This window comes from Sinocyclocheilus grahami, unplaced genomic scaffold (genome assembly GCF_001515645.1).
Source record: "Sinocyclocheilus grahami isolate Dianchi unplaced genomic scaffold, SAMN03320097.WGS_v1.1 scaffold2.1, whole genome shotgun sequence".
In the NCBI taxonomy this organism is placed as follows: Eukaryota; Metazoa; Chordata; class Actinopteri; order Cypriniformes; family Cyprinidae; genus Sinocyclocheilus; species Sinocyclocheilus grahami.
The window spans coordinates 4,230,110-4,242,382 of record NW_015505181.1 but is presented as its reverse complement, the minus strand read 5'-3'; the positions used below and the strand labels follow the sequence as shown (position 1 = coordinate 4,242,382).

At 37.8% G+C, this 12,273-nt stretch overlaps 1 long non-coding RNA gene across 1 annotated transcript; it reads right to left on the bottom strand.

Annotated features, from left to right (window-relative positions):
* Positions 1–5,726: 5,726 nt before the first annotated feature.
* On the bottom strand, positions 5,727–11,597 carry LOC107552067 (uncharacterized). Its single transcript, XR_001604831.1, has 3 exons — positions 11,374–11,597; positions 9,160–9,209; positions 5,727–5,763 (listed from the first exon to the last, which is right to left on the bottom strand). It is a non-coding gene; the product is annotated as an uncharacterized lncRNA (long non-coding RNA).
* Between the last annotated feature and the right edge of the window lie 676 nt (positions 11,598–12,273).

The window sequence follows — 12,273 nt, the reverse complement described above, 5'->3', positions numbered from 1 at the left end:
AAACATCATACAGCTAAAAATACTTTATCTTTCCAAGTCACACTTACACTCTCATAAGCCAGTTCTATCAAACCTTTACAATTAATCCAGAACGCGGCAGCAAGATTAATTTTTAATGAGCCAAAAAGAATCCACATCACACCTCTGTTTATCAATTTGCACTGGCTACCAGTAGCTGCTCGCATAAAATTCAAGGCATTGATGTTTGCCTACAAAACCACCACTGGCTCTGCACCCCTTTACCTAAATTCATTACTTCAGAATTATGTGCCCTCTAGAAGCTTGCGTTCTGCAAGTGAACGTCGCTTTATTGTGCCATCCCAAAGAAGCACAAAATCACTTTTACGGTCTTTTAAATGTTCCTTCCTGGTGGAATGACCTGCCCAACTCAATCCTTAGCCATCTTCAAGAATCGGCTAAAAACACATCTTCTTCCATCTTTATTTGACTCTCTAACTCTAGCACTCTATTCTAATTCTATTCTTTAAAAAAAACATTTTAATTGATATGGTGACACCACATTCTGAAAAATTATTGTAAAAAAAGGTTTTAGCCATTTAATATTTTCCAGTGCCTGCCCAGAACAGATAAAGAGACTCTTAAATCTCAGTGATTACATCCCGTTTCAGCCATTTCCCAATTTGAAACCCTGATTGGAGTGAATCCCACGGCTCTCTTGTATGTAGTGTAGTGGAGTGGGCCGTGGGTACCTTGTGAGCTGGTATCCACAGGATCCTGGCTGAGCTCAGGCTCTGGGGCTTGAGCCAGCTCAGGGCTCACACTCTCCTCCATAGCAGAGACACACTATTTTTCAAACAGAATATCTATAATTAAGAAACAAGAGAGATTTAATGGACAGCACAACTCCCAAATATTACTACAAATTTCGAAGCGCATAGTTTTCTCAGCTGAAGTCATGTGGCTTCCCGGTAGAAAGTGCCAGTGTGTCTTTTTTCCTATGGGTGCATCATGCATTTAGTAAATTGTGTCTATAGGGCATATAAATAGGATTTAACATGCTTGAAAGTGCTCCATCCCTGATTTATTGCATTCAGAGTTCTGTGTCAAATCAAAATACACTGTACAATTTAAGAATGTGTGAAAGATTGTCTAAACTGTTTAGAGCATAACCGCTACAGAACTATTACATGGATAACACTGATGGAAACTATTCTCCTCTTGTTCATAAACTCTGCTTGAGTTCAAGATGCACACTGGGCTCCTCAAAACTAAATACTTAAATATTTTTGGGCTGACTACTTCCTCTGGTAGTAGTAGTTATTTTTATTCCCATCCCATGTAAGCATCTAAGGCTATCATCATGGGAAAAACTGAGTTGCAATATACAAGAGATACATAAACAAAATAAAAACCAAACAAACACAAAAATACAGCACCTAATTAACATTAGCAAATTAACATTGATAAAAAAAATATATATTTTCTGGTAAAACCTTACTAAACAAGTCCCTAAATGTGAGCGTACTTTATAAAAAAAAAGTTTTGTACATGCATTAAAACCAGGACAGTCCAATAAAATATGTTTAATGGAAAGGCGGATTGTAGAGCATGCATGTAGCTGGGTCTACGCCTTTAAGCAAAAAGACATGGGTCTCCTCGATCTACTAAACCTAGAAACTATTAGGGATGCACCGAAATGAAAATTCTTGGCCGAAGCCAAAACCGAACAAAATGAAACACTGGGCTGAAGGCCGAACACTGTTTTTCAAGATTATCCCCCTGGTATTTTGACAATTTTTCACACCATTGCATAAATTGAATAGCTAAAATGTGCTTTTTACTGTTTTCTCTTGTTTTTCAAAGAAAACAATCAATTACAAAACAACAATTTAAAAAAAATATTTAACACTAAACATTTACCATTCTAGCAGACATTATACCAACAAAGCACAATTTAACTTAAAATTAATAAGTTACTAAAATAATATTTATTTGGCAATCAGACCCCCTTCTTGAATCAGGCATGTATTTTTTACTGTAAAAAGCAGCCTTGCTGAGCAGAAGAGACTTTTAAAACATTACAAAATATTACAGATCCCAATTTGAACACTATGTGTGTGTTATAATAAATGTATTAACAGCTGTTGTAAATTTTATCAATTATTGTCTTCCTTTTTATTTTATATAACAATAAAATTGCAATACTAACATTTCTGAATGTTGGAGTTCTTGCTTTGTCAACTTTTATTTTGGCGGAAAACGCACAGGAAGACCTCAATGCTTCTTTTTGTTGACAGCAGATTTATAAATGAGTCTGATTACGAATACGTCGCACGTATTAAATTGTCACATGCCTTGTAAAAATTAGGGCTGTGCAATTAATCGCATGCGATTGTCATGCGCATCTCTTCAGTAAAGCTCGTAGTTCACTGACAATTAGGCAATATCGTGTTCATAAATCACAGATGAACCGCATTAGATTATGAATGCGATATTGCCTAGCTTGTCAGTGAACTACAGCTCGGTGTATTAAATGCCGCACCATCTGAAAGCATGTGAAGGCGATCTACTACCAATCACGGAACCGGCTTTACTGACGAGATGCGCTTGACAATAGCATGCGATTAATTGCACAGCCCTAGTAAAAATTAATAAAAATGTGACTGAGCAACTGATGAGTAACACTGTTTCAGCGCAGATTTTCCTCGCGCTTTGGACTTTGAACTCAGCATTTCTGCCACGAGTTCGTGCAGCGCTGTCAGAATACATGCAATTCGTGCATGCATTAGAAAAACATAACGTTCTGCAGTTTATTTACTAATTGTTTAAAGCCATTTCGCGATTTCAGCCATCATACAGTAAACCAGCAACAATCACCCCTTCCTCTTCTCATCGAAGACATGCGATGCAGTACTAAACAGTCTCTCGCTGTTGGTGCTTGTAAAGACTTTAGCGTCTTTCTCGGACAGTTTAAATGCTTCCACACTGCTGACATGTTTGTTGCATTATAAAGAGTGTGCGCCTCTCACTCTACGCTGGTTGCTATTTGATAGCGTCATGTCATTGTTTGGTACAATTTATTCGGTCTTTTCGCTTATTAATAATTTTGGTTGCCGAACATTCGGTGCATCCCTAGTAACTAGTGCATCCCTAGTGCATATCTATAAACCATGTCATCTATGTTGATGAGTTCAAACAGCAAAACACAGAATGATGCCCCTGAATCTTATTATACATAACATTGGTCAAATAAAGGAAACATCTTAGCACACAACTCTGCATATATGAATAATAATAATATACATAATTTCCACTTGTAAATTCCAAAGAAGAAATAATTGTTTGTGAATTGTACACACGTTGTGTAAAATAAGTACACTAAAAATAATATATTTACACACTACCTACCGTTCATATGGGGTCATTACAATTTTTTTAAATAAACTTGTATTCAGCAAGGGCACATTAAATTGATTTAAAAAAATCAGCTTTGCCATCAGAGCAATACTTTACATTTAAAATATTAAAATAGAAAACAGTTATTACTAACAGTAATATATAAAAAAAAAAAAAAAAACAGTAGCAATATTCAGTAGTAATATTCAATAAAATTCCTAAAAAAAATAATCAGGATCATTGGGAAACATTCATAATACAAAATCTGTGTGACTGATCATTTAAAATTTGAATACATTTTTTCCTGAAACTATCTTCTGACAAGGACTAAAGACTAAAATAATGTCTTCATGTACTTTACATAGGCATGCATAAAGTGAGTGAAGTGACGTGACATGTGGCCAAGTGTGGTGACCCATACTCGGAATTTGTGCTCTGCATTTAACCCATCCAAGTGCACACACACAGTAGTGAACACACACCCGGAGCAGTGGGCAGCCATGCTGCTGCGGCGCCTGGGGAGCAGTTGGGGGTTTGGTGCCTTGCTCAAGGGTCTCACCTCAGTCGTGGTATTGAGGATGGAAGAGAGTGCTGTACATTCATTACCCCCCAACTACAATCCCTACTGGACCTGAGACTCAAACCCGCAACCTTTGGGTTACAAGTCCTACTCTCTAACCATTAGGCCACGACTGCCCCATAAATCAAGTTTGTTAACTACAAAAAAAATACTTTTGCAGTAAAACCTCCACAATTTAACTGAGTATTCGGAGTATCATACAACAGTGTGAAACATTGAGAATTTCTGAATTCCACAATTGATGCATTTTCAGCTATTTTCATCATTAATTCAATGCATTTTTCATTTGTAGACACTAGGAATTTATTTCATATTACAATGCAAAAATTACTTTTCATTATTTTGAGTTTCATACAACAGCATGTCTACTTTGGTGGACTTTTATAATAGTAATATATCAAATACATCTGGTTTAAAGCTAACAGAATTCATTATGCTGCATATCACAATGAAAGCCATTTAAATGAAAAGTGCTGCAATGCATTATTTTCAAAAAGGTTGTATTAATCTTGAACAATGTGATCTAGAGCAGTGGTTCCCAAACCTGTCCTGGAGGCCCACCTGCCCTGCACTTTTTGTATGTCTCCCTTATCTAACACACCTGATTCCACTCATCAGCTCGTTAGTAGAGACTGCAATAACTAAATTGGGTGTGTCTGATTAGAGAGACATACAAAATGTGCAGGGCAGGGGGTCCTCCAGGACAGGTTTGGGAACCACTGATCTAGAGAAAAGCAGACCTGCTCTAAGACAACACCTGCAGGCTCCAACCCGCATTTGGCAAAGGAGATAAAGTGTTATAAGTTACATTTATAAGGTTCAAGTCACCAGGACACAATCATTGCCAACCATTATCACAACCAAAAACAGTAAGAGTAGATAACTTTTGTATAATAATATACAAAATAATTGCGATAAACGATGTTAGTGTAATTTTAAAGACCATTTTATGCCACTGAATATATAATCATAATGTAACAGCCTAATAATGCAAGACGGCCTACACACTTCCAAATGACAAACTTTTAATTTTTAAGAATATTTAGATCATGGAAATTAAGTATCAAAATATTAGTTACCTTAAAAAAATTTAATAAATAGTAAATAAACATTTTCTAACAAAAAGTGCAAAGTAACAAATACAAAAAAAAAAAAAAAATGCACAAAAAACTTGTATGGAGATTTTTCCCTGACCTACTTTTCTCTGTAAATTAATGGTGCACACTATTGCTGAAACACACAATCACTACTTGGCAGTCAGATGACCGTATGCACAAGGGCACAGATCCCTAAACAAGACCATATCTGCAGATGAAACTTTTTTTTGTAGAAGCATTTTTTAAAATTTGAACTAGCACCTCATGACTACACCACGCTATGTACGAGAAGCTGCAAAAGACACAGGCGCAAGTGGAATGTACAAAACATAGTGACATTAAGTAAATATAATGGGTGATATATTGCGTCACCAAAAATTATTGAGGTCATGTACATATATTGCGCGATAAGTCAATATATTGATTATAGGCATGGGCCGGTATGAGATTTTGACGGTATGATAACCTTAAGCAAAAATATCACGGTATTATTGTTACAGCTCTAAAATGTGATTTTTTTTTTATGTTTGGGGGAAAAATAAAAAATAAAAAAAAAACTTTACCACTGAACACAATATATTTTATTTTTGAGCAACATACAGAATATTTGGAACAGTAGTATTTGTTTATTTTTTTTCTTTGATTTGTTTCTGAAATGTTTGCTGAATTGTGGGCTGTCCTGCAGCTTTTGAAGTGGATGGTTGATTTGCTGCTAGAGCTACTGCCGTCCTAAAAAGAAGAAAAATAAAGACTGACATCTTTATTTAACCTAAATCTGTAATTACATTTAATTTTAATTATATAATTCATAAACATATAATTTCATACAATTTAGTTATATAATTTCATACAGATAATTTGATTTAATAATAAGCCTATTTGAAGCAAAAACAATGTTCTGACTAGCTTTGTGAAATTATACTACATGCCTGAATGAAGCAAACAGCAGAAGCTCTGAATGAGACGCAGATTCCCTCTCTGACAGCAGGAGGCGCTTCTGGAACACCAGATACAGTGTTTCCTTGGTTATCTCTGTAAACACAGCAGCGCTGTGCTGAAACACTGCTTTAATATGAACTATACAGAGATGAGATGAAAAGAAAATACCATCTAAACTTTTCTGAAGTCAGTTCCCCTCAGAAACACATTCATATAAACCTCAAATCAATATTGAGGATTTTCTTCCAGTAGTTTGTTCATCATGAACAGCGAGTGATCTGCCTGCTACAGTATTTTTTCTCTTTGCGTCCGTCTTCAGCGTCTCGGGCCTGTTAACGGGCGTTTACACACTTCATATTTTCACATAAATTACATTTTGGAAAATTATTGCATTGCAACGCAGTTTGTGCAAGTCCAGAACAGAGACGAGCTGCAATAAAACAAAAAACAGCCGGTTGCCGATCGCGCAAGTTCCAGGGGAAGCTCTTTCAGCCGTCATACACACACACACACACACGTGACTGACTGCTCGCTCGCACCAACAGGAGGGGGACGGGGCGTGTTACTCTCACTCAACCTGAGGGATTCCTACACTTTCAGTCTTTGCGCAGACATGAAAAATAGCACATACTGCAGGGATGGTATAACGGAAAATGTTTGTGGTTTTGAAACCGTGAATTTTTCAAATCGCGGTATACCTTGAAACCGGTAATCGGCCATTGCCTAATTGATTATTGCAACAGGCCTAAGTAAGAGTGTGACTTAAGTTGTCAAAAACCATGCAGTTTCATTATAACTAGAGCCCGACCGATATGGGTTTTTGGGGGGGGGCTGATACCAATATTAGGGAGTAAAAAAGGCAGATATCGATATATCGGCCAATATTCTTTGTGTATATTATAGTACAGTATAGGGGTGGAACGGTTAACGGGAAAAAATCGAACCGTACGGTTCTCCACACACGGTTCAGCACGCGCTAGGACCGCGGTTCAACTTAAATCTGACAACGCATCTGTAATCTGGTTTGCTATAAATAACACGTTAAACAAACACGGTTTGTCTAATATATGTTTCTGTTGATGGATGCGCATTCTGGCTTCCCAATACATTACAACAACATGGACGAACCATTCACTCGTTCAATGCGAATGCTGGAATATGAGCATTTATTCCGTCATCACCCGGGTGCTGATAGCACGCGCACACAGGTGAGACCTGAACAGCACACGTTAATATCTGTGTTTAAACCAAACTCATTTAAGCTTTGCCAGTTTAAACATTTAAGAGCCAGAGGACGCGAGCTCGTGCGCGGAGTGAGAAGATTTGTGCGTGCGCTAATCCGAAACGCACAAACCAGCGCCTCAGAACACGCGCAAGTATTAAGCTCACTCTGAAGTATTGTTTAAATGGACAAATTCACACAAAAATTATGTCAAAATGCCCATCTTAGTAAGTATCCTATAGCAGACATAGCCGGCTGAACGTACTGGATCAGTGCATTCTCTTAAAGTGACAGCACTTTCTTAATATTAATCAAACAGCAACAACAAATAAATCACTCACTGCTCTTGATTGAATAGCTTTTGTAACTTTAAAGATTAATCTTTAATTTATAGAGTGAAATATGCAATGCCGTTTTACATTTCATTACTTTATTCCATTTCTGTACATAATGTTAGACCTACCTAAAAAAAACACTGTTTATTTTATTTGTATCTTTACCCTATTGTATTTATTTGTGCCGTTGCTAGTAGTTTATTTTTATTTGACAGTATAGTTTTTGCCTAAACATAGCACATACCGAACCGTACCGAAACCATGACTCTAAAACCGTGATACAAACCGAACCGTGAGTAAGTTGAACGGTTCCACCCCTAGTACAGTACCAGTCAAAATTTTGGACACTTTCCCATTCGTGTCCAAACTTTTGACTGGTACTATATATAGAATACAGTATATACAAACAGAATATACACACAAACACATTTTTTTTGCAATGACCACTCAAATATGGTGATCACTTACAATGACGTGACAAAGATATGTAATGGAGGCAGGGCATTTAACAATTTAAACTTTATTATCCAAAATGAGTCTGACATCAGTGCACTGAACAATAAAGTTGAAGTTTATTCAACTATTTCAATTCAATTCCATTCAACTTTATTTTGTTGAAGTTTATTTCACTTCGGAACATTCATTCATGGATTTGCGCTACGGTCTTCACACACAGATGAAACTTACTAGAGAAGTGTGACATAATATACCTCTGCAAATAAATACAATTTAAATTCACGTCTCGCGCACTATAATGCCCTTTGAAGGTAACGTGTACATTCCCTTGGAACTGGAATCATGGCGGAATATCATGTGAAGTCCACTTCGCAGGCCACTTACGGTCGAATAAGACACCACTTGAATGCTGCTGCCTGAACAAGAGACCTCCTTACTGAAGTGAAAGTGTTGGCTGGTGTCACTATCTCACGAACGCAGCAGCGGATCTCCACCAAATTCGGGGGATCCCTTCAGCGCGAGGAGCCCTCTCGAACACCACCCTCCGCGCGTCGGTAGCCCCCTGGGATCGCCAGATCGGTCAGCGACCGACCGCTAATTTAACTGAAGTGAAAGTGTTGGCTGGTGTCACTATCTCACGAACGCAGCAGCGGATCTCCACCAAATTCGGGGATCCCTTCAGCGCGAGGAGCCCTCTCGAACACCACCCTCCGCGCGTCGCTAGCCCCCTGGGATCGCCAGATCGGTCAGCGACCGACCGCTAATTTAACCGCCCGTAAATCCCGAACCTCGGGGAATATCGACGCGGGGGCCACAAGTCGTACACTTTCGATTCAGCGTTCGAGAGGGTTCCTCGAGCTGAAGGGATCCCCCGATTTTGGTGCGGATCCGCCACGCCGTTACGGAGATATGGCCGTTCAAAGTTTCAATGGTATTACATACACTTAAGCTTTAAAGCGCTTCATCCAGGTTGCCAGTAACAAACAATGGAGACCGCTCTGCTGAACAAACTACGTACTTACACCATTTACAAGCATTTTATGTTCTGGAAAAAAATGTTCATATAGGTGGCATATTTGCCGATATATCTGCAACAGGCTAATATCAGCCAATAAAATCGGCAAACCGATATATCGGTCGGGTTATAATAATAACAGTGGTGAAATGCTGTACCTGTTTGCTATGAAGATGATGACTGGAACTCTTCGATTTAAGATACTGATCTAAAAAACAACACAAAAAGAAACATTAAAAATCAGCAAAAAAAAAAAAAAAAAAAAAAAAAAAGTAAACTATAAAGTTAAGGTGGTGGTTACATCAACATATCAGGGCATATAACTTTCTGTACTTTCTTACTTCATGTATAACTTTCTGTATACAATGAATGCCCCTTCTTTTTCAACCAATTGGAAGGCTATCAAGTTACACTTAAAAAAAAAACTAAAATAAAAAAAAACACCGTACACACTCCAACCTTGTACCAAACCTGATACTCAAAATCAAATGAATAAGAACTTATATTCAACATTATGTAAAATAAATTTGGTAAAACATTGAATAGATGGCTAAGAGTGACATGAAAATTACAAATTAGCAAGTCTACAAAAACCCTACAGTTAATAGGCTACCTTTAAACAAACAACCTGTTCACCAGAAAACTATGAGCAAGTGGATCTTCTACACAGGATTATGTCATATATTTGATTTGGCTCTTTCTTGTTAGCTTAAACAACCACTAAAAATATTGTTCGACCCCTGCACTAAAGTTAAAACCTAAATACAAACAAGTAGATGACAGCTCGTGATTACGTTATAGTGTTATAAGGGCAATATTCCCTCTTACACACATTTACTAAGCAAGTAATGAAAAAGCACCGCACATCTCGCATACTGGGCGTCATGTATAACACTGTATAATATAACTGCTATCCAATAATATTAAGATAACACAAAATTTAACAAATTAGAACAGGGAACAAAATGCACACGCATAATTGTTACATTATAAACTGTGTTGAAGGCCCAGTCGTCAAACGTGCTTCGCTGTGCTCTGGCATGGCCGCCCATAGTACTGAGTGTCATAGTAACACAAATACAACTGACACGAGGAACTCCGCACAATCATAACCCCTAACTGCGGTTAAACACATTCGCGTAATGCAGAGAAGGCGCAAAATGAGACAAAACAACCGCTTGCAGGACTGAGTATTTCGTTTGGTTACTTGCCCGTTAGCTTTAGCTAATCGCTAGCGCGACCTCCATTCCATTCGTGCGCAGTGTCTCTTACACAAGAGATCCTTTCATTCCATTATTTTGTTCCTCAGTCGCGCTCATAAGACTTTACGTTGTATATGGCGCAAAATATAACTGAATACAATTCTCAATAGGCTCTAAAGTATGTACTATGGGTGTTAAATCTAACTAATTTCTGCGAATCGGTGCTTTGTCGTCATCGCGTAATGACGCCGTCACGCGGTCCTTACGTCCTGGCGTCCCATAAAACCCCACGTACGTACACACTGCTGTTTACTACAGTATTGATAAGCGTGTTTACTGTGGGTGTACAGGAGTTTCACGCCGAACGAATCGCACAGACTAACGTTACTCTCTTGGACCGATTCAAAAAGGGATTCGTTTGCGAGATCTCAGTAGTGAGAGCACTGGTGGGTCAGTCACACAGAGCTGCCACGTGAGAAGAGGTTATAGTCTACACGTAATGATTATTATTTAATAGCAAACTAATTTAGAGATATTTCATACTCATGCAAAATATGCTGGAGACTTTAAACATTTAAAACCAGTATAGTTTCCTCAGCAGACATATATATCTATACTTATCTGCACGGACTAGCTTCCTATATCTTCCAGTCGTGCAGAAAAACACAAACATTCATGAAGAAAAGTACTTCACATTATAATAACTTCGATTCAAAAGCTGCAAAATAATGCACACGTTTCGTGCAACACCAGAGAACCACACACACCCACTTCGTAATCTTAATTGCATCTAAAATTCGCAGTAATCACATTTAAACAGGGCGGAATAATGCAATCGTGTACCTGAATCTGTCAACAGTTTATAGAATAACGTACATTCAAACTGTAATAAAAAAAACCGTGATTGCCAAGCACACGAGAGACATACGTGTTTTTAAAACTCATATACCAAAACATAGATTCAGCCTTATTAGATCTGGAGACAAAACTTTGTTGTACTCCACCTGGAAGAATCTTTTCTTATCGTATCAAATAAATATGGAGACTCGTGGCGCCATTACTAGAGCGCGAGGTTCACTGACACACTGAATCTGCAGCTCTGAATTCAGCACAGACGAACGGCAGAATAACATGCATTAGTGTCCATAACAACTGGAAATGCATACTCACTTGTTAGCATTAATAGCTTTCGGGCTCAGTGCAAAGGTATGACCTCCATTTTCTTTTCTCGTTGATGATGGTGGCGAATAGTTGCTTTTGCTAGCAGTGCATAGCATGAGGCAAAGCACAGGCGAAGCTGAAGTTACAATGTAGAACAGCGACGCAGTGTCGTGGGGGTGACAATGCACCATCCAAAAATATCCGACATGCAGAAGTGCGCCCTCCAGGCTGCAGTCTTCTTCTTCTTTTAAATTTAATGGCGGTTGGCAAACCTACTTAAATGGTGCATTCCCGCCACCTACTGGAAAGGAGTGTGGAGCGCATAATGATTGGAAGTTTGAAAACTATAGCCAAAAACAAAACAAAAATACAACGCCAATTATTCCCGCTTTATTTACTACAACTGTATCCTAAATTCTATTGATCAGTTTCTTTTAAGAAAATAATTAATTCATGAAATATTCTTGATTGCATTGGGCCATTTCCTAACAGAACCTGAAGTGACAAATTATTTATTCCGAATGATCCTAAAGCTTGAATTAGTTGAAATCTTGCTCCTTCATATGCCCAGTCTGCAGTCGAACATCTGACCGCCATTCAAAGCCTCTTTAAAAAACCTAAAACTGGTACAGTTTGATTATATTATTCTGAAATTCGTTAATAGAAGAAATGTTTCTTGAAGCAGCAAATCAGCATATTAGAATGATTTCTGAAGGATCATTTGACACTGAAGACTGGAATACTGAAATAAAAAAACAGCTATTTTTAAATTGTAATTAGTTTGAACTGTATTTAAATAGTTTTTACTGTATTTGTGATCAAATCAATATAGCCTTGGTGAGCATAAGAAGCGTCTTCCAATAACAACAAAAATCATACCAACCCCAACTTTTGAATAGTAGTGGATAT